We start from the raw sequence: 27,216 nt of genomic DNA, 5'->3' as shown, positions 1-27,216 counted from the left end.
ATGGGTCCAATGTGTCTTCTTGATGGGTTTTTTGGGGAGGCGGGGGTTAAAAAGAAATAAAAGCAAACAATTTAAGTTTGAGCCCTGTCCCAGAATAGTTTAACAATCAGTTTCTCTTCCAAGGGAACTCCAGGGACTGTAGCTCCGTAAGGGAAATTAGAGGTTTCATAACTACTCTCAGCACACTTAATAAACTACAATTCCCAGGATTCTTTGGGGGAAGTCGTGACTGTTTAAAGTGGTTTAAATTTGTAGTGCAATTGAAAGCCTTGTTGAAAGAGGCAGGACTTCAGTAGATGGTGAAAAGAAAAAAGAGATTACCCTTGTTTAATATATAACAGGAGGAAATTCCAAAAGGTAGGTGCCACTAAACTAAATGATGAATAATGAATTATTTAGCAAATAGAATTTCTTTGTGTTTTGCAATGAGAAGCAATTTTGAGGAGAAATATTCTGTGTGCAACTTCAGATGCTAACAAAAAAATATGAGGACATATTATTAGTATTAGTATTAGTATTAGTATTAGTATTTCAAGACCCACAGTTCTCATTGTCTGTGTTTTGCCCTTCAGATAAATTGGTGGCAATTTCTAATCAAGATAACATTTCTTGCAGCCAAGGAATGCTATGTCAATAAGCTGTGTTGTGTTGTATTTAATCTATTTATAACAATTAATTAAAACCATTTTGCTCATGCCTCAGTCCATTTTAGAGGTGTAGAAGAGTTTTATCGGTATCTGTGTGCTTTGTGCAAACGGAAGATTGTAGAACTTTGTAGAATTTCCAATTCATTTCCGAGCCCAATTGAAGCAGCTTGGACCCCATCTGCACTATACATTTAAAGCAGTATCATACTACTTTAAACGTAAAGGACACGGGTGGCGCTGTGGGTTAAACCACAGAGCCTAGGACTTGCCAATCAGAAGGTAGGCAGTTCGAATCCCTGCAACGGGGTGAGCTCCCATTGCTCGGTCCCTGCTCCTGCCAACCTAGCAGTTCAAAAGCACATCAAAGTGCAAGTAGATAAATAGGTACCGCTCCAGTGGGAAGGTAAACAGCGTTTCCGTGCACTGCTCTGGTTCGCCAGAAGCGGCTTAGTCATGCTGCCCACATGACCCGGAAGCTGTAAAGCTGTACTGGACCCCTCTGCCAGTAAAGCAAGATGAGCACCGCAACCCCAGAGTTGGCCACGACTGGACCTAATGGTCAGGGGTCCCTTTACCTTTACCTTACTACTTTAAACAATCATGGCTTCCCACCAAAGAATCCTTGGAACTTTAGTTTGTTAATGGTGCTGGGTGTTTTTAGGAGAACTCTACTCCCCTCACAGAGCTACAATTCTAAGTTTCCTGGGAAGATGGTTTGACAAATCTCCATTCCAATTCTGCTGCTTTGCCATGTTCATAGATGAAAAGTTCTTCCTAGAGAAGGCTATGGAAACTCTGCTGTGGGTTGTCATGGGCAACATGCATGCCAGTTGCTGTGAATCACATCTGGGAGAGTTGTGCTCAGGACCGGCTTCCGATGGGCATCTGGTTGGTCATAGTGAGAACCTAATGCTGGATTGGATGGGCCTTTGGCCTGATCCAGCAGGGCTCTCCTTACATTCTTAAAACAAAAGCGGCAAATGAGTTTTCACCTTGTCTATAAGGCAATGTTTGGGGATGAGGGGGACAGGGGAAAGCTGCCACAGTTGTCTTGGAACTTTATTATTGCCATTGATCACATTTATGAAGATGACATAAACTTACAAACAGTTATAATGCAGAAAGGCAGTTACAACAATGTAAAGTGGTCCATCACATACTCTGCATGACAACTTTATTACTGCTATGGACTAATGTTGCAACAGGGAAATACAGGGCCCATAAGTTATTTTGAAACAGAGCAGAACAGGAGGCCAACATATTACTGTATAAAATTTATGTTTTATGAGCAACAATAATTATATTGAACAGTTACACCAATGGTGAGGCATGAGGGAGCAGAGAAAGCTATTATGACAGCGGTAGCTCTGTTATACTGCAATGAACTCGGGAAGAGCGGTCTTCCACCATTCCCAAGGCAGCTCCTCAGATCTTAGCATGAGCACCTACTAAGTTAATGGGAAAATTCCCATTGGCTGGTGGAAATGATGTTCATGCCATTGCTCTGGACTATTGACCTCTCCAATACAAGTTTTACGAAACCAGTGAACCACTGTGCTTAAGCATATTAGAAACTGGATAAAGGTCAAAGGGATGGCAAGGAAGCAGGCCTTCTTCCAGCTTTGAAGGGGTCCAAGGCATAGAATCCTTTCACTGACCTATTCCTAAATCAGCCTACCATCCCACCCTGGTGGACTTACCTGGTGGCAAGAAGCTTGGACCTAACATTTACATTTCCTACAACCCCTCACAGTGCACATGAGATAGTATCACTCTGAAGGGCACCATGTTGGCTCCTCTATGCTATCCTGCATTACTGAGGCCATCCAAGCAATTTAATGACAGCAAACCAACCCAGCAGTGTCAGTGAAGCAATATAGGAAACTCAACACAACAGTGCATGAATCCTAATCAATAAGTTCGCAAAAGTTCAGCAACATGTCCTGTGGGTACGGTTATATTTAGAGTTTAGACAATGCCTTAAGTCACTTCTACTCTTTTAGTAACATCTTGTTCCACTTCGTCCATTATGTATATGTTCATCATGTCCTTTCTTCACAATCATATCCATGCTGCCAGCGGTCAAGTTATATATCTCTGTCTCATCACATCATATGACTCCCTGTTGCTACTCAGCTTAAAAAAAAAAGGGTCCCCGGATTCATTGAAAAGCAAATCTTGTAACCATAGGCTAATGTTGCTAACAGTCTGTCACAATATGGATACTTGTCTCCAGTGGTAGCTGGTGCCCTTTGAATTCTGCAAGAACAATGAAGAAGGAAGCTGACAGGCAGTCATACAGCCTGGAAAGCACGAGAGCTGGCTGTGGAAAGACTGCAGTTGGCGGGACAGTCCTTCATTTGCCATAATGGACCAACCTCTACTGACTTCCACCCATACATTGTCTAAGTTTACTTTAAAGGCATGAAAACCTTAGCTTTTATGGGGAAAAAACAAGAAGAAGAAACATCAGGATATTGCATTGATTTCACGTGGCTGGGATAGTTTTAGAGTAAAGGAGAAAGGAGAGAACAAATGTAGGGTGAATCTGGGTTTGTGTATTAGCAGAGTAATACATTCAAATGTGTAAAGCTGCAACACACTCTGAGGTTTGGGGATAAGATGGGAGATTAATCTAGATAAACATCATAGCCTGTCATTCTGCCATGATGAATGGAACCAGCCGAGCAAAGTGGGTATTGTGCGGAAGAACCTGGGCAAGAAGCCAGCCTACAGAGAGACTGGATGAGCAGTATTTTACAGCAAGCACCTTCATAAAGTATCTGTCCTTCAGCCTTGCCTGCGTGCAATAATAAAACTCTTAGTACAACAAATACCACTACCTCTGTCCAACACAGACAAGCTCTAAGAGTGTTTATACATTTAAGGGCGATCCTCAGACTATGGAGACCGAGTTATTGTGCTCATTCTGAAAGTACAAATAGCAATTCAATTTAACAGGAGGGTGCACAAGCCATAAGATTTAACCTGTACCTGTATTTGTAGCCTTGGGAAGCAGGTCGATCTGCTTTGGAGCTGCTCTGTGTCTTTCCGGTTTGACTCATTGGGTTGTATCCATGTTTGTTCTACTCAGAGTAGCTCATCTTCTCCCCAGTGATGAAGCTACCACCCCTCCTATTCTGCAGTTCTGTTTGTACCCCCATTTCCACCTTCACCCTCCCATTTCCTACACACCCTCCCTCCTCCTTTCTGCGAGCTGTCTTGCACACAGACCCACATGTATCCCCGTAGATTTCCCCACCTGGTGCAATTATTAAACTCTATTTTCACCTCTCCATTGTCATTGTGATGTAGCTTTCAGGGTGCTTTTGCATGCTGCAGCCATCTGCCAACTACTATGCAAAGAACATCATGGTGTATAAATATTATATACAAAGGTATGTATTTTTCTTTCTTTTTTACAAACTTTGGGCTGGAGAGCTGCACTACAAAGTTCAGTGAAGTGCAGATTTTGAAATATGGCTCTGTTTATGTTTTTGTATTGTTTCATAGCTGGAGATGCCAGGGATTGAACCTGGAGCCTTCTGCATGCAGAGCAGACGCATTCCCACGGAGCTCAAGGAGTCATGTCAGAGATATAATGTTGAAACAAGGAAGTGTCAGATCACCTGCGTCTCCCCTTTGAAAACAAAAAAGAAATTTCTGGCTCCTAACAGGAGAGTAAAGCTGCCTTAGTCTAAGGTAAATCCATGGTGACAATTATCTAAGCTTCGAGGCATCTATGGCTAACTGCAGAATGCTACACTCTTGAAATATGCTTTTATGTTTCATCTATACACAGAGATTATGTAGATCTTCCTCTGATTTCCACACTTAAAGCCTGCAATCTCTTCTGCCTCTTTCTTTCCTGAGGCCTAACCTTGCTAAGCAAACGTGACCATTCGCTTGCTAGACGGTGCTTTAAACTTAAGCAACATTATTCTTTACCTTCCAAATATAGCTTCCCTTTCTGTGCCTTTGGTGGCTGGTACACTTAATTTGCTGGGTGCCACAGGGATATTATATTTCATACCAGCTTTCTGACATTTTATGTTTTAATTAACCATTCCCAATAGGAAGAACGCCAGTGACAACCAGGCTAGCACAATCTCCTTAGCACAACACATCTCCCTTAGCTGAAATTCTCACGCTGTGTCCCTGTCAGCATGGAGAATTTTTATTCCACAGAATATACTTCTGTCGATGCTGAATAGACTGGGCTTGTGGTGCTTAATTTTATCTATGGTACTATCTGGAAGTAAAGGAAGCATCTGCATGCTGTAATCAGGTACTTAGGGCTAAAAGACCACCCAAGAGCTTACATTTCATGCAAGTGTCCTCTGCTGTTCATAGTCCTAATCCTCTATAATTTTGGTGCCATTTTTGGGGGGGGGGGAGGCTCAAAGTAATACTTCTCCTCGCAACAGTGATATAATTATAAAACCAATTAAATATTGCTAAATGGCAATGGCAATGGGCAAGCAAAGCTGGTTCAGAGTGAAGGGCTACTTATTTGCCGTCAGCAACATGGGCACAGAAACATGTGTTATCTTCACTGTTGTGAAGAATATGCGTTCTTGTGAAGAAGAAAATAAATATTGATGCTGAGGCTGCAGCCAACTGGGGCTCCAAGGAGGTTTGCAATGGGTCATTGCCACCACAAGAACATCAGGTGCAGGACATGTGAACTGAGGCATGCCCCAGTGAAAAACAAATCTCCAATAAGACTTCAAATCTCTCTGAAAGACAGGGCATATTTTATTTAGGGTAGGGGGAATTATTGCACTCTTCAGCCAAAAGAAGACTCCCAGAGTGGGTTATAGAACTCTAAAAAAATGCCCCCTGGCCTTAGGATTAAAATTTTAAAAAGACATGACTCAAAAGGGAAATGGCTTAGGAGGGAGGAGGAAATAAGCAAACTCAGGTGTGTGATCTTAGATATAAGCTCTTCTAATGACTGTCTGGGGTGGAAGCAGTTCAAGGACAAGAGGAGCCTCAGCTCCACCAATCAAGTGGTCCTGCATTTCTCCTCTTCCTCCTTCTTCGCCAGGTGTGGCTTACTCCCAGGTAAGTGGGCATGGACTTGCATTCCAAGTCACAATGGACACAAATTAGTGTCATCAGTGAATGTGATGAGGTTTAGGCGTTAAGGAGCTAACATGCTTTGCAGTTAGCTGTAAATAAGTATTTCCAGGCACATATATAATCAACATGTCCTTGTTGTGTTTTGTCTTCTGTTCCATGTCCCTTGTTGTGTTTTGTCTTCTGTTCCATGTCCCTTGTTGTGTTTTGTCTTCTGTTCCATGTCCCTTGTTGTGTTTTGTCTTCTGTTCCATGTCCTTCAGATGCTAAGCATTTGGGTCCCATCCATGGAAAGAGGATTAAAGGAGTATTATTTTTGATTAGCTCAAATGCTCTTGACTCTGAAATCTCATTTCTAAACCTGAAACCTCTTGACATTTATCCAAATAGTGTTAAGAGGCATTGTGTGTAATTTTGCAATTATATATATCAAAAATCATCATTAATTTCCTTCTTTTGGACTGTGCATGGTTGTAAGGCAGACCAGAGCTTTGAAGCTAATAAAGCTTTATCCATTCAGCTGGCAAAATTCCAAACTCAGTAGCAACAGTGAAAGGAGCTCACAATTCTCACAATTTGTTTGTGCTGCTCCTTTGATATCTTGCTTGCCTTGGATTTGTTATCCCATCTCCCCTCACCCACAGCATAAAATGTATATATTTTGGAGAACATTAGAAACCACGACCGAATTGTAGCATTATAACCAGGAAAACAAATGCAAGACCCCTTATGTGAGTCATTTTGGACTCACAGCTGTCCATGGAGGCGCAGATTAACTCTGTGTCCAGGGCAGCTGTCTACCAGCTCCACCTGGTACGCAGGCTAAGACCCTACCTCCCCGCGGACTGCATGCTCTAGTTATCTCACGCTTGGACTACTGCAATGCGCTCTACGTGGGGCTACCTTTGAAGGTGACCCGGAAACTGCAATTAATCCAGAATGCGGCAGCTAGACTGGTGACTGGGAGTGGCCGCCGGGACCACATAACACCGGTTCTGAGAGATCTGCATTGGCTCCCAGTACGTTTCCGAGCACGATTCAAAGTGTTGGTGCTGACCTTTAAAGCCCTAAACGGCCTCGGTCCTGTATACCTGAAGGAGCGTCTCCACCCCCATCGTTCAGCCCGGACACTGAGATCCAGCGCCGAGGGCCTTCTGGCGGTTCCCTCATTGCGAGAAGTGAGGCTACAGGGAACCAGACAGAGGGCCTTCTCGGTAGTGGCGCCCGCCCTGTGGAACGCCCTCCCATCAGATGTCAAAGAGATAAAGAATTACCTGACGTTCAGAAGACATCTTAAGGCAGCCCTGTTCAGGGATGTTTTTAATATGTAATGCTGTATTGTTTTTAATACTGATTGGGAGCCGCCCAGAGTGGCTGGGGAAACTCAGCCAGATGGGCGGGGTATAAATAATAAATTATTATTATTATTATTATTATTATTATTATTATTATTATTATGTCTGAATGCACCCTTGCTTTTCAGCCCAGAATGCCTCAGAGTGCTTCTCATTGTGGCTCTGGGAAGCCCTCTAACTTTCCTGCACTGAACGCCAGTCAAAGCCAAACAAGAACCAATTCAAAGCAACCCACCTCCCATGGAGCCAGTTACTATTCATGGCAGTACGGAAGAGATGAAAAAGGAGGTGTCCTCCAACCTTTTAAGGTCAGCACAAGCACCGTCCTGCATTGTCTTCTCAGCCTTGTTGAGGTCTCCCTCTTCCATCTTCCCCATCTTACCAATGCTTCTAAATGTAACCAAACAGCATACAGTGGTACCTCAGGTTACAGATGCTTCAGGTAACAGATGCTTCAGGTTACAGAGTCCGCTAACCCAGAAATAGTACCTCAGGTTAAGAACTTTGCTTCAGGATGAGAACAGAAATTGTGCTCTGGCAGCGCAGCGGCAGCAGGAGGCCCCTGAGGAGATTTCACCCCTCCCATATCCAAGAATCTGCTGATGTTGTCTGCTGATTCTCGAGAGAGGAGGGGGCGGTTTCTGCTCTCTACTTATTCCACTCCAGCCTCACATCAAAGTGAGAGAGAGAGACTGAATGTTAGAGAGAGAGATCGTGTGTATAGATAAGGTTGCTGCTAAGAGCAGCTACAGACACTCAGTGCAGTTAAGCATTCATTTTCGTTTAGACCTCATTTAGCTCTGTACATAGTTGTGTATTATAGTTGTAGATAGAATAAAGAAGATATTCTACAGAGCTGCTCTCCGAGTCGTTTATGCTCTGCTATACTCTGCTGTGCGATGACTGTCTTCTTGTTGGAGTGAATCCGGTGCTCACAACTCTAAGCTGTGAGTCCACAGCACTTTGACCTGTTCCTGTACAGAAGGTGGTCTCTGGAAGTGCTACCCCAGCTCACCTGGCCCAGTCGGGGCTGAAGTGGATGAGTCCAGTCAGTGGCACTGGCTCAAGGGCAATGCTGACAGCCCCATTAGCTAAAGTGGTGCTTCAGGTTAAGAACAGTTTCAGGTTAAGAACGGACCTCCGGAATGAATTAAGTTCTTAACCCGAGGTACCACTGTACTTGGTTCCCTTGGTGTGCCATGAATTATGCAATAAACATTTCATGCTAAATCTTCTGTATCTACCATAGCCCTGTAGAGAAATTGAGAAATAACATACTAAATAATACAGAGCCTCAAAAAGTGCAGGCCTTTGAGACCCCGGCCCCCAGTCTGTTTTTGTTTTTATTTTAAAAAAGAGCTATCATCTTGCCTTTTGACTTTAAAAACCCCTCAAGGCAGTTTAGAAACTTATGTGTAAAACCAGCACCACCAATAAAAGGATCAGTGAAAAAAAGTGGATAGTTATTTTCAATAATTAAGTAATAAAACTGCTAAAGATGTGTGTTAGCATTTTTCTCGCCGTAGTTTTAAAATACAGCAATGTGGAAAGCTCAGTTGACTCAAATATTCCCCCACTTTTCTTTTCCCTGGGATTAAACAGGCACTTTATAGTAAGCGGGGTTCCCCCTTAAGCCCCCGCCATTGTTACAAAAGCCAGGCTGGCATGTGCCAGATTCCGATGTCAGTGTGCTTGAAAACAGTTCACACTTGGCTCTTCCACTGAGGAGTCTCTCAGCCGAGGTTTTGACTGCTCTGTGTTTTCAAGTAGAATTTCCTTCTGAACTGAGGCTTAGTAACTTGTTGTCAGTGTGCTAAATCTCTGTTTTGATTATATGACCTCAGCCTATAGAGGGGCACTCACACAACTGAATGCTCCTCCATGCCAAAATGCCCCCCATAGAAAACCAGATGCCACGGGGGGGAAATTCTAGCTGAGTCTTTTCCCAAGCTATGCAGACAATGTGCATGCATTTAGTTATTTATTTTTGCACTGAGGAATCATGCGACATCCTGCTCTGCAGACTCACGCTTACCACCTCAGCAAAAAAGCTGAATGGGGTCTAGGAAGCAGCAACCGGCCCTGGAGGTTATGCAAGGGTATAAATAATGTCTTGCGTCTGAATTCCATGCAGCATATTTGGGGTGGGAAAGCCTTTCCTTGCCAAAAGGCTGTCTAAATTCAGGAGAGCTCCGACAGAGCTTTGAGTCAGGGTGACGAGTTTCATGTGCCCCCCCCCAAATACATCAGAGGGCTTCTGAATGCTTCTGCTCAGCAACCTATACTTTATTGAGACTGATCTCTGCTTGGCGTTGTACAAAGGCAACAAGGAAGCAGATCTTGTTCTCAGTGTAAACAGACCAGTCAGCTTAGAAGGAGAAGAAAAGAAAAGGATGGGCCATCATTTGTACAGATAATGCTTTGCATTTTCCTTTTGAATAATGTCATTTTGAAGCATGCTGTTGGACCAGCTGGGAAGTCTTTATACGAGGACTCCATTTCAACACTATGTCACTAGCACCAACCCACTAGCGCCTTGGCAGTTTAGGATCAATTCACACAATAAATCTAAGGGACACCTCTGTCTTAAACTGTGGGTATCTGCTGCCAGACAGAGCAGACATCAGATAAAATAGCTTTCTGTTGAGTCATTGGCTTATTGTCTGGTTTGGTGGTAGGGATTCTCCCTATCAGAAGTGGATGTGGCTGGTAAGATAAAAGTACTGTAAAGGTAAAGGACCCCTGGATGGTTAAATCCAGTCAAAGGTGACTATGGGCTGCGCGGCACTCATATCACTTTCAGGCCAAGGGAGCCAGTGTTTGTCCACAGACAGCTTTCCGGGTCATGTGGCCAGCAGGACTAAACTTCTTCTGGCACAGGAAGGATATAAAGGATCTGGGAATAACTGACTGTTAATTGGTGAAAGGAGGAAAAGTAAAGCTACATTATATTAAGACAATTTACAGGACAAAAATTTTAAAAGAGGGAAAGGATTTGCTGAAATAGATAATAGACCTAGAATACAAAAAAGGGAGGTGTGAGGAGGTCAAGGAAATAAGCTAATGAAAGATTGGCAATGAGGAGATCTGATGTATTTTCTTTTTTGCGTTTTTGTTTTTGTTTAATGGGTTTTATTTCTCTGGGGGTTTTTTTGTTTTTTTCCTCTTTCTTATATTGTGGTGTGTTGTTTTGTTTTTGTTTACTGTGGTATGTTTATTTTCTCTTTCTGTAATTGTTGAAACTCTCCCACAGGTCTCTCCAGCCTCCATCTTACATTCAAGTGTGCATTCTGGTGAGGCCAAAGTGCTCATGGAGGCTGGTGTGGGGCAGGGCCTGGGAAGAACCCCCAGGGCTGCACAGAGATGCTTGGAGGATCTTCTTTGCCCTCTGGGCCTGAGGTTCCCCATCTGTGGACTAAAGATGCCACATTAAAAAACAAAATGTCACACAAGGCCTAATTTGAACTGTGTGTGTGTGTGTGTGTGTGTGTGTGTGTGTGTCATCACTATAATACTGACAATTTTTCTCTCATTCCACATGATCTGCCTGAGCTTTGTTTTGAAGCATTGATGGAGGGGGATGATAAGCTCACAGCATCCTCACTTCATATCTTTCTTCTCCGGAAACAATTGTGTTGTTGCTCTTGCTTTATTATTATTTTTTAATGGAATCATGCAAACCCCAGAGAAGAAGAAAAAGAGAGAGTGAATGAGATCAGTTTGGAACAATCATTAGTACTTCGACTGGTGGCCAGATAAAGGATTACGAGTCAGCATTACAGCTTCAGGCAAGACTTCTGTTATTCTGCCTGCTCCAAGCCACACTCAAGCTGAAGCAGTCTGTGCAGCACTCAAATGGATGCAAGTGGTGAGATTTTATCTGGGGAGGAAACAAAACAAACATAAACATAAACAAACGTGAGTTTAAGAGAATTAAGGTGCTTACGGATTCACACATGCAAGTTATGATAATTTAGAGTCCACGCACTGTTATTTTCTTTTCTTTTTTAAAAAATAATATTTATTAAAGTTTTGAAAGTTACAGAAAAAAAAGAAAAAGAATTAAACATAACAAAACCATACAATACAATACAAAGACAAAAATACTACATATACATAACAAAAATAAAACAAAAACAATTAAAAAAACCACACACCCAATACTTTCAATGTTATTAACTTTCTTTTACTTGTTTCAGCGACCTCTTCACACCTCCCTTTTTTTGTATTCCACTTCGATTAATTGTTTCAGCAAATCCTTTCCATCTTCCTCAATTTTCTGTCCTATCATTTAACCTGACAAATTCTAACATTATTTTTTCCTTTAATCCATTTACAATCTATTGTACTTAATTCTTTATAACATTTCCACGCACTGTTATTTTCTGTTGGTTATTCAACCTCAACCCACCTCCATCATCGTTATCATGTTTCATTCTTAGATAATGTCTTTAGATCTTTGTTGGGTGCAGGGTTTTGAGTTTATCTTAGTGTTGTGAGGTAGTGAATCCTTTATATACCCAGTAGATAGTATTTGGCAGGAGAGTTTTTCCTTTAAGCCCTCCAAATATCAGAAGCCCACGCCACAGTAACTCAGAGAAGGGCTTTCAGTGTGGTTGCCCTTATTCTATAGAACAGCATCCCCACTGAGATACAACAGGTGCCTGCTACTTGTACTTTCTGAAAACAATTGAATACCTTTTTTGTTTTAACAAGCTTTTCCAGATGAATGAAAAGGTCTCTCCCTTAACTGCTTATTTTTTTGTTGTTTTAAAATTATCACCATTTGGTTTTTGTACTGCTTAAGTGTATATTTTATGTATTCACAAACAAAATCAACTAATGCAAAAATGCAAAAATGGCAATGGGGACTTTTAATTTGTGTAAAAAAAAAAAATCAGAAGAGAGGAAACACCTGCTAATAGAAACAATAAGTGGCCCTTACTGGAAGTGCCAAAAAGTCCTGGAGGTATTGGTATAAATGATGAAGTCCCAGCACTATAAAAATGATTTGAATCTTCTAAGCTTTTAGAATCCTTTATACTGTGGGTTATCTTATGGTTTGATTGGAAATCGCCTTGAGACACATATAAAAGACGATTCATAAATTAAGAGTGGTTGTTTCTTTTATAGTAAATATTTTTTCTAGCACTCTGTGGCCTCCTGGGCTGCCTGCAATGAAAAAGCCCAATGCGTGTGTGTTTGTGTATGTTATCTTATGATGTTTTCCCTTTTAATGGGCTCTAATTGAAATGTGGGCACCCAGGAAGGCTGCAGAGTGCAGACCACTGGTGATATGATTTGTAGAATGACATAAAGAACACTCACAAATTCATAGAACGAGATCAAAAATGCTCCTCTTGGCCACCCCAACACTGTGGTAAGCACAAATCAATCCTGTGCCTCACCTATGATAATGTCAGTGAAATTTCCTTTTCCTTGATAATGTCCCAACGAAATTTCTTATCTCCTTAACTGATGAAGATTGGGAAAACACACTGGTGTTATATTAGGCACAGCACTGCATTTACTGTAACAGGTGGAAATGGTGAAAGGGGATGTGGGACCACATTTTTAGCCCCACTGCCAAAGTTGTGTTGCTCCTCCTGCTCACACGGTTACTGTGTTGAGCATGTTAGCAAAGTCACTTAAATAACACAGGCTGAGTCTAGAGAGAATAGCCCCGATAACATTGAGCAAACTGAAAACAGTGTATAGTTGGAGGAGAATGGAACAAAGAGGTTTCATTCTTCTTAGGTCAGGCCTTGTACATAGCAGGGAGACATTCAATCAAACATACAAAAAAACCCCAAACCCACTCTCTCAGAACTATGCAGCTAATCAAAACACATGCTACATCTCTGAAGATCATGTTGGTTGCTAAGCAGCATGTTCACCTATCCCTTCTTGGCTAGTTGACTTTAACAGTAAATGTATTAACCCTTAAGTTACAGACTGAATGATCCCTGCTGTTGTGTTTCCAACATAGCATCATTTTTGCAGTTTTCTACATGTGTAGGCTCCTTTTGTGAAGTAGGGGGTGTGCAGACACATGTCTCATTCTTGGACTAATAAACCACAGGTTGTATCAAACTGAGCTCTACCCAGACTAGACCCACTGAAATAAGTGAAGCGAAGGGAACATGTTCCTCAAGTTCAGTGGGTCTGTTCTGAATAGGATTAGCATTGGATACAGCCTCCTAGGTTTCTGGTATGAACCAGGCTGCATTCTCCATCCCGAAAACAAATACCACAAATATTTGTAACAAACCACTTCAATTATAGTTTACAACAGGGTGGGGAACCTTTTCCAGCCCTTTTAGGGCCATACGCCAGAGAAAAAAGTGGGAGGAACAATGAATGTAAAATTTACCTTTGTACTATAGACTCATTCCTGCACACATTCACTCTTGTCTCTTTCCTCCACCTAGACAAGCAAGAGGCCTTGCCATAGTTCAGGGGTCAGCAACCCGCGGCTCCGGAGCCACATGTGGCTCTTTTACACCTTTGCTGCAGCTCCGGGGCAGATACTAGCGAGGGGAGGAGGCGCATTGTGCGCCCCGACACTCCCCACTGTGGCGGGCGCTGTACTGGCTGTGACGTCGTATGGGGGCGGTGCGTGCGTTAGTCACGCACCGTCCTGACGTCACCTTCCCGCCCGCCCGCCCACTACATTGTAAGGGGCATGTACGCTGGTCACTGCATTGAAAGGGGGCATGTATGCTGGTCACTGTTTTGAAGGGGAGTGAAGAACACACACACACAAAAAGGGTAACTTGTTAATTTAATGTTTATTTCTATGAGGATGAGTAATTCTGAGGGGTCAAACAAAGAAATAATAAAAAAGTGACAAAAAAGTTATTTTTATAATGATGAGTTTTGCGGCTCCCAGTTTTTTTTTCCTTCGGAAACGGGTCCAAGTGGCTCTTTTTGTCTTAAAGGTTGCAGACCCCTGCCATAGTTCAAGGGCACTTACCAGCCAGGCAAAAATATTCAGGATGTGAAGCAGGGCCAGTGAGGGGTGTGGCCTGGAGCTCTGAGGGCCACATCAAGAGACCTGGAGGGCCACATTTGTCCCTGGGTCTGAGGTTCCTCACTCCTGGTTCAGAAAACCTTTTTTCCCTCTCTTTGCAGACAAATGGCCTATATCAGCCTGCTATTTAGGGTGTATGGGTGTGGGGGGAAGAATGCCATTTTTAAAAAAAGAGTTGCTTGCTTGAATAATGGATTGGCTTCTCAGTCAACCACATCTGAGAACTCGATGGTAATTATTGGCTTCTGATTTACTGCCTGTGCAAACTGTAATGGCAACAACTTCCCCATGCAAGCAGAGCCAGTACTATACTTAACAAGGCAATGGGATTATAATTATCAGATGCAATGTGACCAGCATTGCTTTTTCTCCCCTCTGCTGTTCACCCATTTTGAAATTACCAAATAGAAACCCATATGGCAGGTATGTGACGTGTGCCACCACTGCTCTCAATTATGAGTTCCCTGTCATTTGAATAATCCATGGCTATAATACATCACTGGGGTGCCATTGTTCTAATGATGGATGGAAGTGGTGCATCATTAGAGAGTTGCCAAAGGAAGTATCCCAATGGCTGACGTGTGTTGCACATTTCCGTTATTTTTCAGATGGGGAAAAAATAATCATTATTTATGAGCCTTGAAAAGAAAGTGGGAGGTGAGGCAGTTGGGAGCCACACAAAGGCTTATGGGGTATGTGTTTCTGAAATGTACAGAAGGTCTTAATCACACAACAGGATGCCTGAAGGAAGAAAAGGGGGTTACCTTCCCTCTTTCTGCTCTCCCAAAGAGATGATTGGGTTAATGGATGCACCTCACAGAATATACCCCAGCCATTGTCTTTCTGTTTAGGGAAATATATTTAAAGTGCCGTTTGCTAAAATGAAAAGGTTCTCACCTGGGACAGTGGGAGTCAGCACCACTTGTGGAATTTATAGGCTACAGAACACACCTGAGTAAACAAATCAGAGCCCTGTAGTCTCCATGGGAGACAGAATAGCTGACACTAGATTCCTGGGAAAAGAGTCTGAAGGGCAACTACTTTTCCATGAATATGGGCTGTAGCTTAGTGGTACACAAGATTCTGTACACAAGATTTTGGTGTACAGGTGGTCCCAGGTTCACTCCCTTCCATCACCAGGTAAATCTGGGAGCAACCTTTGTCTGAGAGCCACTGTCAGTCATGCAGACCATGGCTAGGCAACCCCATATACTCCTGCCCAACCACTATGGTCATCAACCATAGTTATTGTGACTTTTATATTGCATCAGATTGTTACTATTAATGTTTGATGTTTTATTATGTTTTTGTATTAGAAGCTGCCCAGAGTGATGGGCGGGGTATAAATTATTATTATTATTATTATTATTATTATTATTATTATTATTATTATTATTTTATACCATTATCATCATCAGAGGCAATTTTAATATTGGTGCACAATGCCTACTTCATGATTATTAGGAGCAGGACATTCAATATGGCAGCATCACTGCTATGGAATTCCCTTCCTACAAACGTTAAGTAAGCACCATCCATACTGAGTTTTAGATGCTTGCTAAACATGTTTAAACAACCTCCCCCCCAAAAAACCCCCCTCTCAAAACACCAAGCTTTCTCTGATCTGTGACCAGCCTTGTGTTATTAGTTATTGATTGATGGAACAGTTTTTATATATCTTTGCATTTTACATTTCCTTATGTGAATATTTAATCTTGTTCACTGCTGAAGTGAAATTCTCTTTGATTGAGCAGTGTATTCATTTGTTAAATAAAGCCAACCAATCAGTCATTCAACCTGTTGTCTGTGTGAAGCAAAAAGACCTCTTATTCACACCCTGTTGCTATGTGTCTGAGGGAGAATAATCTCTCTCAAAGCAATGCCAATTTCTCCCCTCAACTGTGCTACTTCCCCCTTCTGATGAGCTTCTTGAAAGATTTCCTTCAAAGTCTCCCCACCTCTCTTATTATTCTTTTGGACCATCATGTAGCAAATGGCTCCCATTTTTGCTCTCTTTTTCTGCTGATTGCAAAACCAGCTCTCTTCAAGGTCCTTGCCGCTTCTCTCGTGCCTCATGATTACTGTTTCCAGGTTTTGATCACCGGTTCTGGTAAGAAGCCGGGAGTCTGGATTGCAGCCCACCTGATTATGGTCTTCCAGACTGAGTCAGAAACTTGGTACCTCAGTGAGGGCGTACAGACGACTACAGGCCAATCATTACATGCTGAAAAGGAGCTTGGCAGGCAACCTCAGATGTGTGATCTGACCGTGTGCTGGAAAAGAAGCTGACACACTGGAAACTCAGAACAGGGTTGTGAATGTTCATCCAGATAGTTCCCTCTTGCTTTGGAGTACAGAGACTGAGTCAGTTGAATTTGTTGAGGTGGTAGAGCCCCCACCCTGAGATTGTGCCCTCCCTGATATCATGGCACTAGGAAGCTGTTTTTACACCAAGTTTTACAATTTGTCCTACCAGCCCAGTATTGTCTCTTGTGGCTGGTAATGGCTCCCCAGGGTTTCATGCTGAAGGTCGTTCCTTGATGCTTGTCTAACTGGAGAGGCAGAGGACTGAGCCTAGGACCTTACCATGCAAAGCATGCGCTCTACCACTGCGTTTTGGCCCCTTTCCGGTTCTTGATCTGGTTACAAAGCTGAGCCTGTGTGGTCTAAACACTGCGTGGCACTTTTCTTTCACTTCCCATGGAGTCCCATCTGGCTCAGATCTTTCTCTTGCTCCCCCCTGCCATTTTCTACTTTAGCAGTGTAAAATATTGAAGTCTTAGGTCAAGCATCACATTGCACATAGCTACCAGAAATGAATCTCATTTGGAACCGGCAAAGCAATACTTCCTTGAATGTTATCTCGTGCCTCCAGCCATTCATTCTGGCTCCTGTGCATGGTGCCATTTCAGATTTTTGGCAGCTAAGCATGGTGTAGCTTTCCACTTATTATGAACCCAGCAGGGAAACGGTGACAGGGATGTAAACATGCCAAGGGGGAAAGAGTGTGTTGTCTGCCAGGAGTGCCTTGCTACTTCACTAAATATGTAAAATACACTCCCTGCATGCTAAAGGGAAAGTCCTTTGTGCAAATGCTACCTCCATAGATTTGGAGGAAGAGAGCAAATGCTAAAAGAGAAGACAGAAGCTGATAGCAAATGGCAAATGATCTCACCTATCTCAGTCTATTGTGATAGCTTGTGCAAGTCGGTGTAATTCAGATTGTACTAAGCAACTTAATGGTGCCAGGTCTCTGATTCCATGAGAACAGTGATGGCCATTACTGGCAGTTGTGGATTATTGGATGATGATTATTATATTGGATTATTTATTATATTGGCTTATTTTGTAACAAGGAAAATATGTGGGGAAATGCACTGGAAAGTGTGAGATAACACTTGCTTTGATGCAACATCACCTAGCATTTGTATACAGCGGTTCAGGCTTGTTCCTCAGCTAAGTTCACTCTGAGATCTTCAGAGGTGACTCTGTCCTTTGAACTCGTTTCCTGTGTGCTGGGATGAACTTCACTTGATAAGAACATGAAGGTTAGATGCTGGAAATGCAAATGTGTGGAGGAGTTAGCAAAGCTGTATCTGCCAAAGAGGCTCGGTACTTTATTATTCCCAATCTCAAGATCATACGTAGATCTCCTGCTGAGCATTTATGGATGTTTTAAACATCTGCTTCCCTCTTGATTCAATTTGCCAGACCCGATGGATGGCTAATTGAAATGCACATTGAGGGTATTATGTGTATTAATTGTCTCCAAGGGCCATCTAATAATGAAACAAATGGGGAAAGAATTGTCCAAAGGGAGGGTATGATGATGAATAAAGATTTGTTTGAGAGGAATGTGCTTTCCTTTTCCTTTTTTAAAAACTGTACATATTTTCAAAGTCATAGTAATGTTATTGTTAAGAAAACTTTTTAAAAACCTATTCTTGCTTGCATTATAAGCAATCTACTCCTCTGCCCCTTCTATCACAATAATGTAGTATATCGTCCAATGTGACACAGCCCAAATCTGGGATACCATCTTTCGGGGCTGAAATCCTGCATGAGTCATGTGACCCATGGGAGATCGTAGACCCAGAAAAAGCGGGTTTTTTGGACACAGTGCAAGATCTTTTGGGGAGTAAGATATTGGCCAAAAATCATGTGAGAAGGGTGCCCCAAATGGCTGCTGTGCTTTCACACAGTTGATGGGTATGATGTAGCATAGTGGCTCACAGTGGAAGCTGACACGTCTACTCAGAAGTTAGGTGTAATGAATTCAGTGAGACTTATGTCCAGATAGGTATGCATAGAGGATATGGGGAACTTTTTAGCCCAAGAACCGCATTCCGTTTTGGGAAACCATTCAGGGGCCACATGCCAGTGACAGGCAGGGAAAAGTGGGAGGAGCAATGAATGTGAATTTTACCTTTGTACAGTGGGCTAGATTCTACACCTGCCCACCTCTCTGTAGCCTCCGACCAGGCAAGCAAGAGGCATTATCTGTGTCCAAGGCAACATTCTAGCCAGGCAAAAACACTGAGGTGTGAAGTATGACCATTGAGTCTTGTGGGCTTAGGAGAGGATGCGTGGCTGGAAGAGAGTTCTGAAGATCAGAGAAAGAGGTCTGGGAGACTTCTTTTTGCTCCTTGGCTTGAGTTTCTCCACTCCTGTTATACAGGATATCTGATACTACTGAGAAGTTGAAGAGCAATTACAAAAAGATAGGAATGGATTCGAACAGGCACGTCCAACTCCCAAGAGACTGTGATCTACTGTACTCCCAGTATCAAAAAAGTCACTGTGATCTACCCATTGTCATTGCCAGGAGTTGTTGAGCTTTCCCCCCTGAAAATTCTTACCCTTGATAGCAAAGGCTGAAAAATCATGCTCATGTTAATTGTATTGGAACTGATTTTTACCCAGATCCCTCAAAAAATAAAGTGTACTTGCACACACTTTCCCTCTCTCTTTCTGTGGTTAGAGTTGATCTGGGAGTGTTGGGGGGTGGGGGCAAGGAAAGGAAGTGACCAGAGGGGGTGGCGCTCACAGCGCTTGCTCCAAAATCCAAATGTGCCCATGGTCCTAAAAAAAGTGGTTACTCTGGCATTAAAATGCATTTACTGGAGACACATAGCAACAACTGGATTCATTTTAAAATTAAAAAAAGTAGGAACTGTGTAGCTATTGGAAAAAGAGAGATGTTTCCTTGTAAAGAAGTTGGTAGAATGACACTAGTGGCAGAAGGCAGAGGGAAGGCTAATGATCACTTTAGCCGCTTGTTCTAGAAGAGGGTGGATGACAAAAGACAAACTATGTTTGCAATGGGAAGATAAGATAGAATAAAAAGAAGATGAAAGGAAGCAGTGCATGAGTTTAGATTTACAAAAAGATGTTCCTAAAAATAGGACCAAGGGTCAGTGGTGTGGAAAACTGCAGCAGATGGAAAATGCGAGTTTTCTTTTTCCCCTTTTTTCATATATTTCTTAATCATATTTCCATACATCATGCAGCTTTTATATCTAGCAAAGGAAGGAGGAGGTGGAGGAGGACAATCTGACTTCTGTTTTTTAAAATAAATAAATAAACAAATACCTATGACTCACGCTTCAAAAATAGTGTATCAGAAGCATGCAACTTAAAGCCAAGTTTTGTGTGATGAGAAGTTCTATGATCCTTCCTCCTGATTTTTTTTTTTTAAATAGAAAACAGCCATGGTATGTTGAAATCAAAGCATCTGTTGAAAAAGAGGCTGCTTAACCCTTTCTGTTCTTGTCAAATCTCCATTCAACACCTCCCCCTGCATGTGTGCCCACATACCAAGCTGCTCTTCAATCCACAAGGAGAAAGAAATATTTCTCTGTTGTAGAATCTTAAGGAAATTATTGGAGAAGTGCCTTTGAAACTCGATATCTTCTTATTGTGGCTCTTAGGGCTATATGTAAGCGGGTGGGTATTAGAAAGAAAACCATCAATATATAGCCTTTTGCTTCTTTTTATATAATTACTTACTATCCGGAAAAACAAAATATGTGTCAGGTTGAAGGCCACCCCCATCCCACCCACAGCTCAAATACCAAATCCCCCATTTCAAATTCAGGTTTCCTCTTCCCTATGATACCTCCTAAGGAGCCATCAACCCCCCCCAACAGTTCATGTTCTGCCTGATGAGGACTCTCAGTGTTTATTTTGTAATACACAGCCTTTGTCAATGCCCCCTTTAAAAACAACAATAATAAACCTGACTTGCCCCTGAGGCTGAAACCTTAAACTTCATCCCACACCTATTTCTTTCTGACTCTCTCACACAGCTGCCCCTCCCCCAGCTGTCTTGCTCTGCCTCCTTGTATTGCTTCTAGAGAGCTGGCTTTCTCCGTCTTCCCTGCTCTCCCTCTTGCTCAGTACTCTCCTCCAGAGACTCCACTGGGGTAGATTTCACTGGAGTCCTGCTCCTCTTTGCTCCTTCTCTCTGCATTGCTGGTGGCTGCCAGGAACTCTTCCTCCTCCTTTTCTCCTGTGTGTTTTGTGCTGCTTCGGATGCTACCACACTCCCCTGGCCTTGCTGGTTATCCCATATGACGGCAGGTTGTGGGGATGCCTGGCGACATGCTACCCATACTGTTGCCACGGCATCTCACTTCCAGTCTCCTGCACAGCCCTCACCATGGTCAGAAATGGTGTATCTGAAGAAGCGTGCAAGCGCACAAAACCTTATATCAGAACAAACTTAGTCGGTCTATAACAGGCATAGGCAAACTCGGCCCCCCAGATGTTTCGGGACTACAATTCCCATCATCCCTGACCACTGGTCCTGTTAGCTAGGGATTATGGGAGTTGTAGGCCCAAAAACATATGGAGGGCCGAGTTTGCCTATGCTTATAAGGTGCTACTGGACATTTTTTTTATCCCCCCCCCCGACATGTTCTGAAATATGCAGGTGATACTGTATATCAACATCAGTGGAGTTTTCTTGCTGGCATACCTAGAGCTTTTTGCAGCCATGGATGATGTCCTGCCATCAAAGTTACACACCACTTATGCCATTTCCAATGGCCATCAGCTGACCATTGACTCAGGATCGATCCTTTATTTGACATAGCTAGAAAGATAGCTAGCTAGAGATATAGATATATTATTTGTTTCATGCTAAGGTTGATGTCGCTGCTATACTTCTAGAGAGATAATGCTATTTTAAATATTGTTGTCCACTATGAGAGATTTTCTAATTGAAGATTGTGGCAATTTTTTATTTTTATTTTTGCAACAAATGTATATTCAAATAAATTATTATTATTTTCTTCCTGTAAGGAAGATGACATACCATGCTTGATCACAAGGATACTATTATTATGAAACAGGGGAAGACTGGCAGCACATTAAGGAACAACATATTTATTGTGGCTTGCACAGACCACTTTATCAGATGACTATCCTCACTAATCAGATAAAGACACACAACACATTGGTACAGAAGGGGGAAAATGTAAACAGTGGATCCAAAAGGTCATGAAACATATAACGCAGCAGCGGCCTTTCATAGCCCCACTGTTCACATTTGTTTTAATCTGTATTTTGTGTGTGTGTGTGTGTTCAAATACTAAGAGTAACTGCATTTGTGCATTTGATGGATTGGGTTCTGGCACCATAATATTTTTGTCAGGCTTGAAAGTGCCACAATATTCTTTGTTGTGCTTGTCGCAACAAACTTATATGGCTACCCCCCTGGATTTTTTTAATGGGACGGGGTGGAATGGAGGATTGACCACCACATTTCGAGCCCCCTCCCTCAGCTCATGCCACTCAGGGTGGGGGGCATTTTTAAAGATGTTCTGCTATGTTGGCTCCAGCTGAAGTAGCTCAGGGGCCAAGGATGGGCCATCACAAGGGATCAACATAATTTTGGATACAGACCATTCAGGTTGGGGCTTTTCATTGACTATGGCTGACAGGAGAAATGCCAGCAGCAGTTTCTTGCCCAGCTGGATGAAGCTGGAACTTCCACCAAGGTCAGCCCCCACAACTGATGGCACAGCTCTCGTTTGATAGACGGGGCAGGGAAGAAGAATTCACTTTATATAGTGAATTCCTATACATGCCTAGATGCTGGTACTTGTGTAGAAAGCCCTATACAGTTTGGGATTGGGATGCCTAAAAGATTATCTCATATACCCAACTGATCACCATGTTCTGAAGGAGGGGACATCCTACAGGTGCCACCTTCTCAGGAGGTCCATGCCACACAATGTTGGAATTACACCTTTGATGTGGCAGCACCTGATAAATATCAGACAGGCTCCATTTCTATTGTCTCTTTGGCATCTGTGGAAGACTTTCGTCTTTCAACAAGCCTTCTGAGCGGATTTTTAAAATCCCAGCCATCATCTGTATTGGATTTGAAATTGTTTTTATACATGTAATTATTTGAACGATTTTTGTATGTGTAATTGATTTTAATTGTCTGGAACAAATGAGAAATTGAACCAAATGGGCCTATTTGGCTCAATTTGAATTTGTTATGAAGTGAATGCTATTGGCAACAAATGGGGTTCATCTTTATAATGATATTTATAACAGCTTGTCATTCATTTGATAGTTGGGGGAGGGTTTACCTTTTCTGGCCAGTAGCCAAAACCCTCTTGGTGGCTGCCTCCTCGTGGTGACAATTCCACCCCCCCCCCTGGAATGCCCCAAAATTTCCCAGAATGTTCATATGTGTTGGCAAAAAAACCCAAGTATTTTTTTAAAATAATAATAATAATAAAAAATGTAGGTCATAAATATGAGTAATGGGTTTTTTAACAAGGAAAGTAAGAGAAGCAGGGTTCAATCCACCAACTCTGCTGAAAGGCCAGCGCCATTAAACCTCAAATGGGGCTGGGGGAGAGTTTGATTCAGTTAATATTTAAAGGAGAACAATGAGCAAACCGAAACACAGCCATCCTAACTTCACACCTTTCCAAATTTTGCAGTGCATTTCTCCAGCCAAGTGATGTGTACCAAAATGCAAATATTAGTGAAAGCAACATACACAAATGCATTATTATTTGCTTTGCAAAAAAAGAATGGTGTTTTAGGCAAAATTAAATGTCACAACATGTATACAATATTAGGAGAAATTCACACTGAAATGCTGACAAATTTTCATGAGGCTTAAAAAAGAATTCACAGACGTGGAAATGGTCAGGCCTGAAAGATCAGAAACTCAAAGGGTCTTATTCACCCTCAACTGTTACCTGTTAGCAGCTGTTCCATCAGGCTGCCTCAATTGCAAGATATGGGAAGCGGGGCTCATTCCATCAGATCTCCACCAGTTGCTTCCCAATCTTGAACTGTTTCCATTCACTTTAGGACTCAGTGCCTGTGTTTGATTCGTACCCCCCACTTCCCTCACTGCCCGTTTCCCCTTCTGTGTCGTGCCTTTTAGATTGTATGTTTTGGGGCAGGGCTCCTTGTTAGAACTGATTGTATGTACACCACTCTGGGATATCTTACAGATCCTGAACTACCTACCAAAGGAACTAAGCAAAATTACATCATGGTTCCTATTCTGTTCAGTTTATATATAAATGACATTTATGAACTGAGTTTCTATCATCACCAACTTTCCATGCCCCCAAGGTGCCCCCCATACACCATTTTTATTGTATGCAAATATGTCTCAGACATAAAAGTGGGTCTGACAAGATTGTTGAGGGCATTTCCTGGACATTGCCAAAAAGCACGCCCTAAGGTGAACCAAAGCAAAACCAAGGGAATGGTGTTTTTTAAATGATACAGACCGCCCTTTTTTGAGGGGGGGGAATAAACAGCTTATTGAACAGGTAGGTTTTTACATATTTGGGCATGGCTTTTCAATCTTCTGGGTCATGGTCCACTCAACAGGAATACATGGTAGAAAAAGCTATGCTGGTGCATTTTTTTCCAATCGAAAGCTCACAGTTTTATTCCTGCTGTGCAAGTTTTGAAGGATAAACCTTTATCTCAAAGCATTCATGGGATCCAGATTTGGGCTGATGCCAGTTTCAACCCTCTGGAAGTCGTGCAATCTAAATTCCTTAGACAAATTTTCTCTATGCTGGGTTGTGTTTCAAATGCCACTTTACAATTCAAATCTGGACTCCCTCCCATTTTCTCACAGGTCTAGCTGAGGACATTTAACTATTGGCTCTGACTGAATTTAGCTCCTACTGGCTTGCTTTTTAAAAGTTTTCCTTGATTCACATGAAAGCAGTTGGATGAAAGCCATTAATCTAAGGTTATGCATTTTTTGCTTTTCACCGCAACAGTTATTAAATTTATGTCTTAACAAAGCAAAAGCTGTATTGAGGCAATGCCTGTTTGATATTGAACAGGAAAACAACCTGTCTGCAGTGATAAAATTGAGTCTCTGGTACAGTTGTTTTCCAACTAGCTCTCTCAATACAGTGGCATCTTATCTACAGGAACTAGCCTCCCCAAAATACAGAAGATCTTTTTTGAGTGCCTGACTGATGAGCTTCGTTCAGCAGTACTTGAGGGCCATTAAAAGAAAAAAGAAAGAACTCATTACAAAACACGTATGTCCAAATGGAGACAGCAGCCTCGCAACTGTGGTTCATGTACTGTTGTTTTGCTCTTGAACAGAGATTTACATAAAGAGTTCATCACACTGTTATTACTGTCTCAGTCAGGATGTTCAGCCAATTATTATGTGACACCCTTGTGGATCAAGATGTGCTGGTGACACTCAAGACTGCAAAATTATTAGGAACTGGCATTAAAATAAGGGTTACAACAATGCACTGAGTTTCAATTTATATAATTTTCAAATTTTAATTGGGATAGGTAATTTTAGCTTAGTGGTGTTCTTGTGGGTTGCATCCAACTAAATTTTAATCAGCAAAGACCTACAAAAATTAATGGACCTAAGTTAGCCATGGCATTTTATTTCAAAGCATCCACTCTGAGTAGGACTACCATTAAATAAAACCTCATGTTTCTATTTTGTATACAAACTGCAATGATTGGTGCTTTAATTTAGCTAGGGAATTTTATCTGTTTTACTTGCAAAAGCCATTGACTGATGGAAATTAATCTTTAGGTCCCACACCGCCTAAGATATTGAGTGCACGTCTGCAGACTGTTCGCATATTCTCTTCCCATTCTTCTTGATGGCACATCATACATGATGGCAAATGTCCTTTATGTATTTGACCAGTCCTGTTTCTTTCAAGATAAAAGATATCGAAAAGTTTTCTGCATATGTGTAATTAAAATTTATTCATTGAAGGTTTTGCCAGGGACCAGAAAGGAAAGGAGCAGGTTTGAAACACTGCTTATCAAAGCAACTTCAGAGTTTGAGGTTAGCTAGGAATTAATAAAAAGTTGCTGCTTACACACTGTTGAAAACCAAAATTAATGTAAGGTTCTAAAATATAATCTATATGGTGCAAGTATTTGCAAAAAAGCAAAATGGCAATCTGAACCTAGATTTTCAGATTGTGCAGTCACAAATTTCAAATATATGTGGTGGATTTTGTAGCATGGATGGTGAGAGTGGTAGAATCAGGACTCATTTTTCCAGCACCTGACATCCACATGCTTCTTTAGACATCTAAATGTAGCCTCTATATATGTTGTAAGTGCATACATTCTCCCCACATGACCAAACACCTTGCCAAAGAGTATCTGCTTACCATGTCTATGTGCATGAAAGTTGTACTAGACCTTCAGCAAAAAGTGTGGAAACCACGGCAGGATATTTTGAATTTTCCTCCCAACCACACACCCACCCCACACAGCTACAACTGCACACATCCTGCAACTGACACATGTGCAAGCACCCCACAAGCACACATTCACACATCACTCTCAAAATGTTACCCCCCTGAATATGGAGGGTGCACTTTTGCCCTCAATGCCCCTCCTTCCCAAAATGACACAGGAGCCTTAGCTGCTGCCGAGGGAAAGGGGGTGTAAGGTCATTTGAGGCCTGATCACCAATAGGGAATTGGGGGTGAGCCTGGCTTTATAAGCCTGCTCCTTCTACAATTTCTTACTCCTTATGAGTTTGCAGCACCCTCCCTCCCTGCTATATGCAGTGTGGGCTTGTAAAGTTGCCTTTCAAAATTGCCGAGTAGGAATTTTATTTGTGTGTGTGTGTGTGTGTGTGTGTGTGTGTGTGTGTGTGGAGGGAGGAGGGGTTCCTTAGGATCCCTCTGTTTTTCATCTGCTCCATGCTGCCAGGAATAATTGGATTGACACTGGGAGCAGTGTGGTCTGGTAGCCCATCTCTGACACAGAGCACAGGCTAGTAAGGAGGCAGGAGAGAAAACAGTAGACAAGTTGAAGTACAGTACTATTGGCTTAAGGATGCCCTTCAGGTCTGGCATGCACATTTTTTAGGCGAATGCTCAAGAGCAGAGCCTGGGTACGCATTCTGGGTTCATATGCCAGGCACACCAAGCAAGGAAGGAATTGCTTCTTTGCCATCCTTACCTTAGGAGCTGCAGCATACAGCTGTCTTTTGTGCCCAGGTGTGCTTCCCTACCAGAATGAAATTCTTGTTGTGACGTGGGTTTTGTGATTTCAGCTCTCTTGACATAATATGCTGGAGACAGTTCTCTAGTAACACTTCTTTATTTAAAGCAACAAGACTGAGACTTGAGGAGGGGAGAGCTACATTTATAGGGACAGGGAACTAGCAAGAAAGGATACATTTTGGAGGGAACAATATCAGGCAATCACAGTCCTGCCTTTTGGAGGCAACCAATAAGACAGAGGATCCAAATACAGCAGCTTAAATGAACCAATAGTAGCTGTACCCTCTGGAACCAAAAGGCAGTTACTTTACCCTAATGCAAATACAGACAATAATAATACAGATATAAAATCCTTTGACTCAATACACAACAATTCTCACCTGCCCGACCTTCTTTGAATTGAGTTAATTGGGTTTATGGGTTTGCAGTTCCTTCAACTTGCTATACGGTATTTAATTAATATAACTTTTATCCCAATGACTTCTCATGAGTCATCTTTGTGGGCAAATGAGATGCTGCGTGAGTGCTGATTTGCAATAAGCATCCTTGTTAGTCTCTAGGCCAAACTCTGGGCCAATTCA

Source organism: Podarcis erhardii (assembly GCF_964252035.2).
Source record: "Podarcis erhardii genome assembly, chromosome: 16".
NCBI classification, from domain to species: domain Eukaryota; kingdom Metazoa; phylum Chordata; class Lepidosauria; order Squamata; family Lacertidae; genus Podarcis; species Podarcis erhardii.
This window is presented reverse-complemented; position numbering follows the sequence as displayed.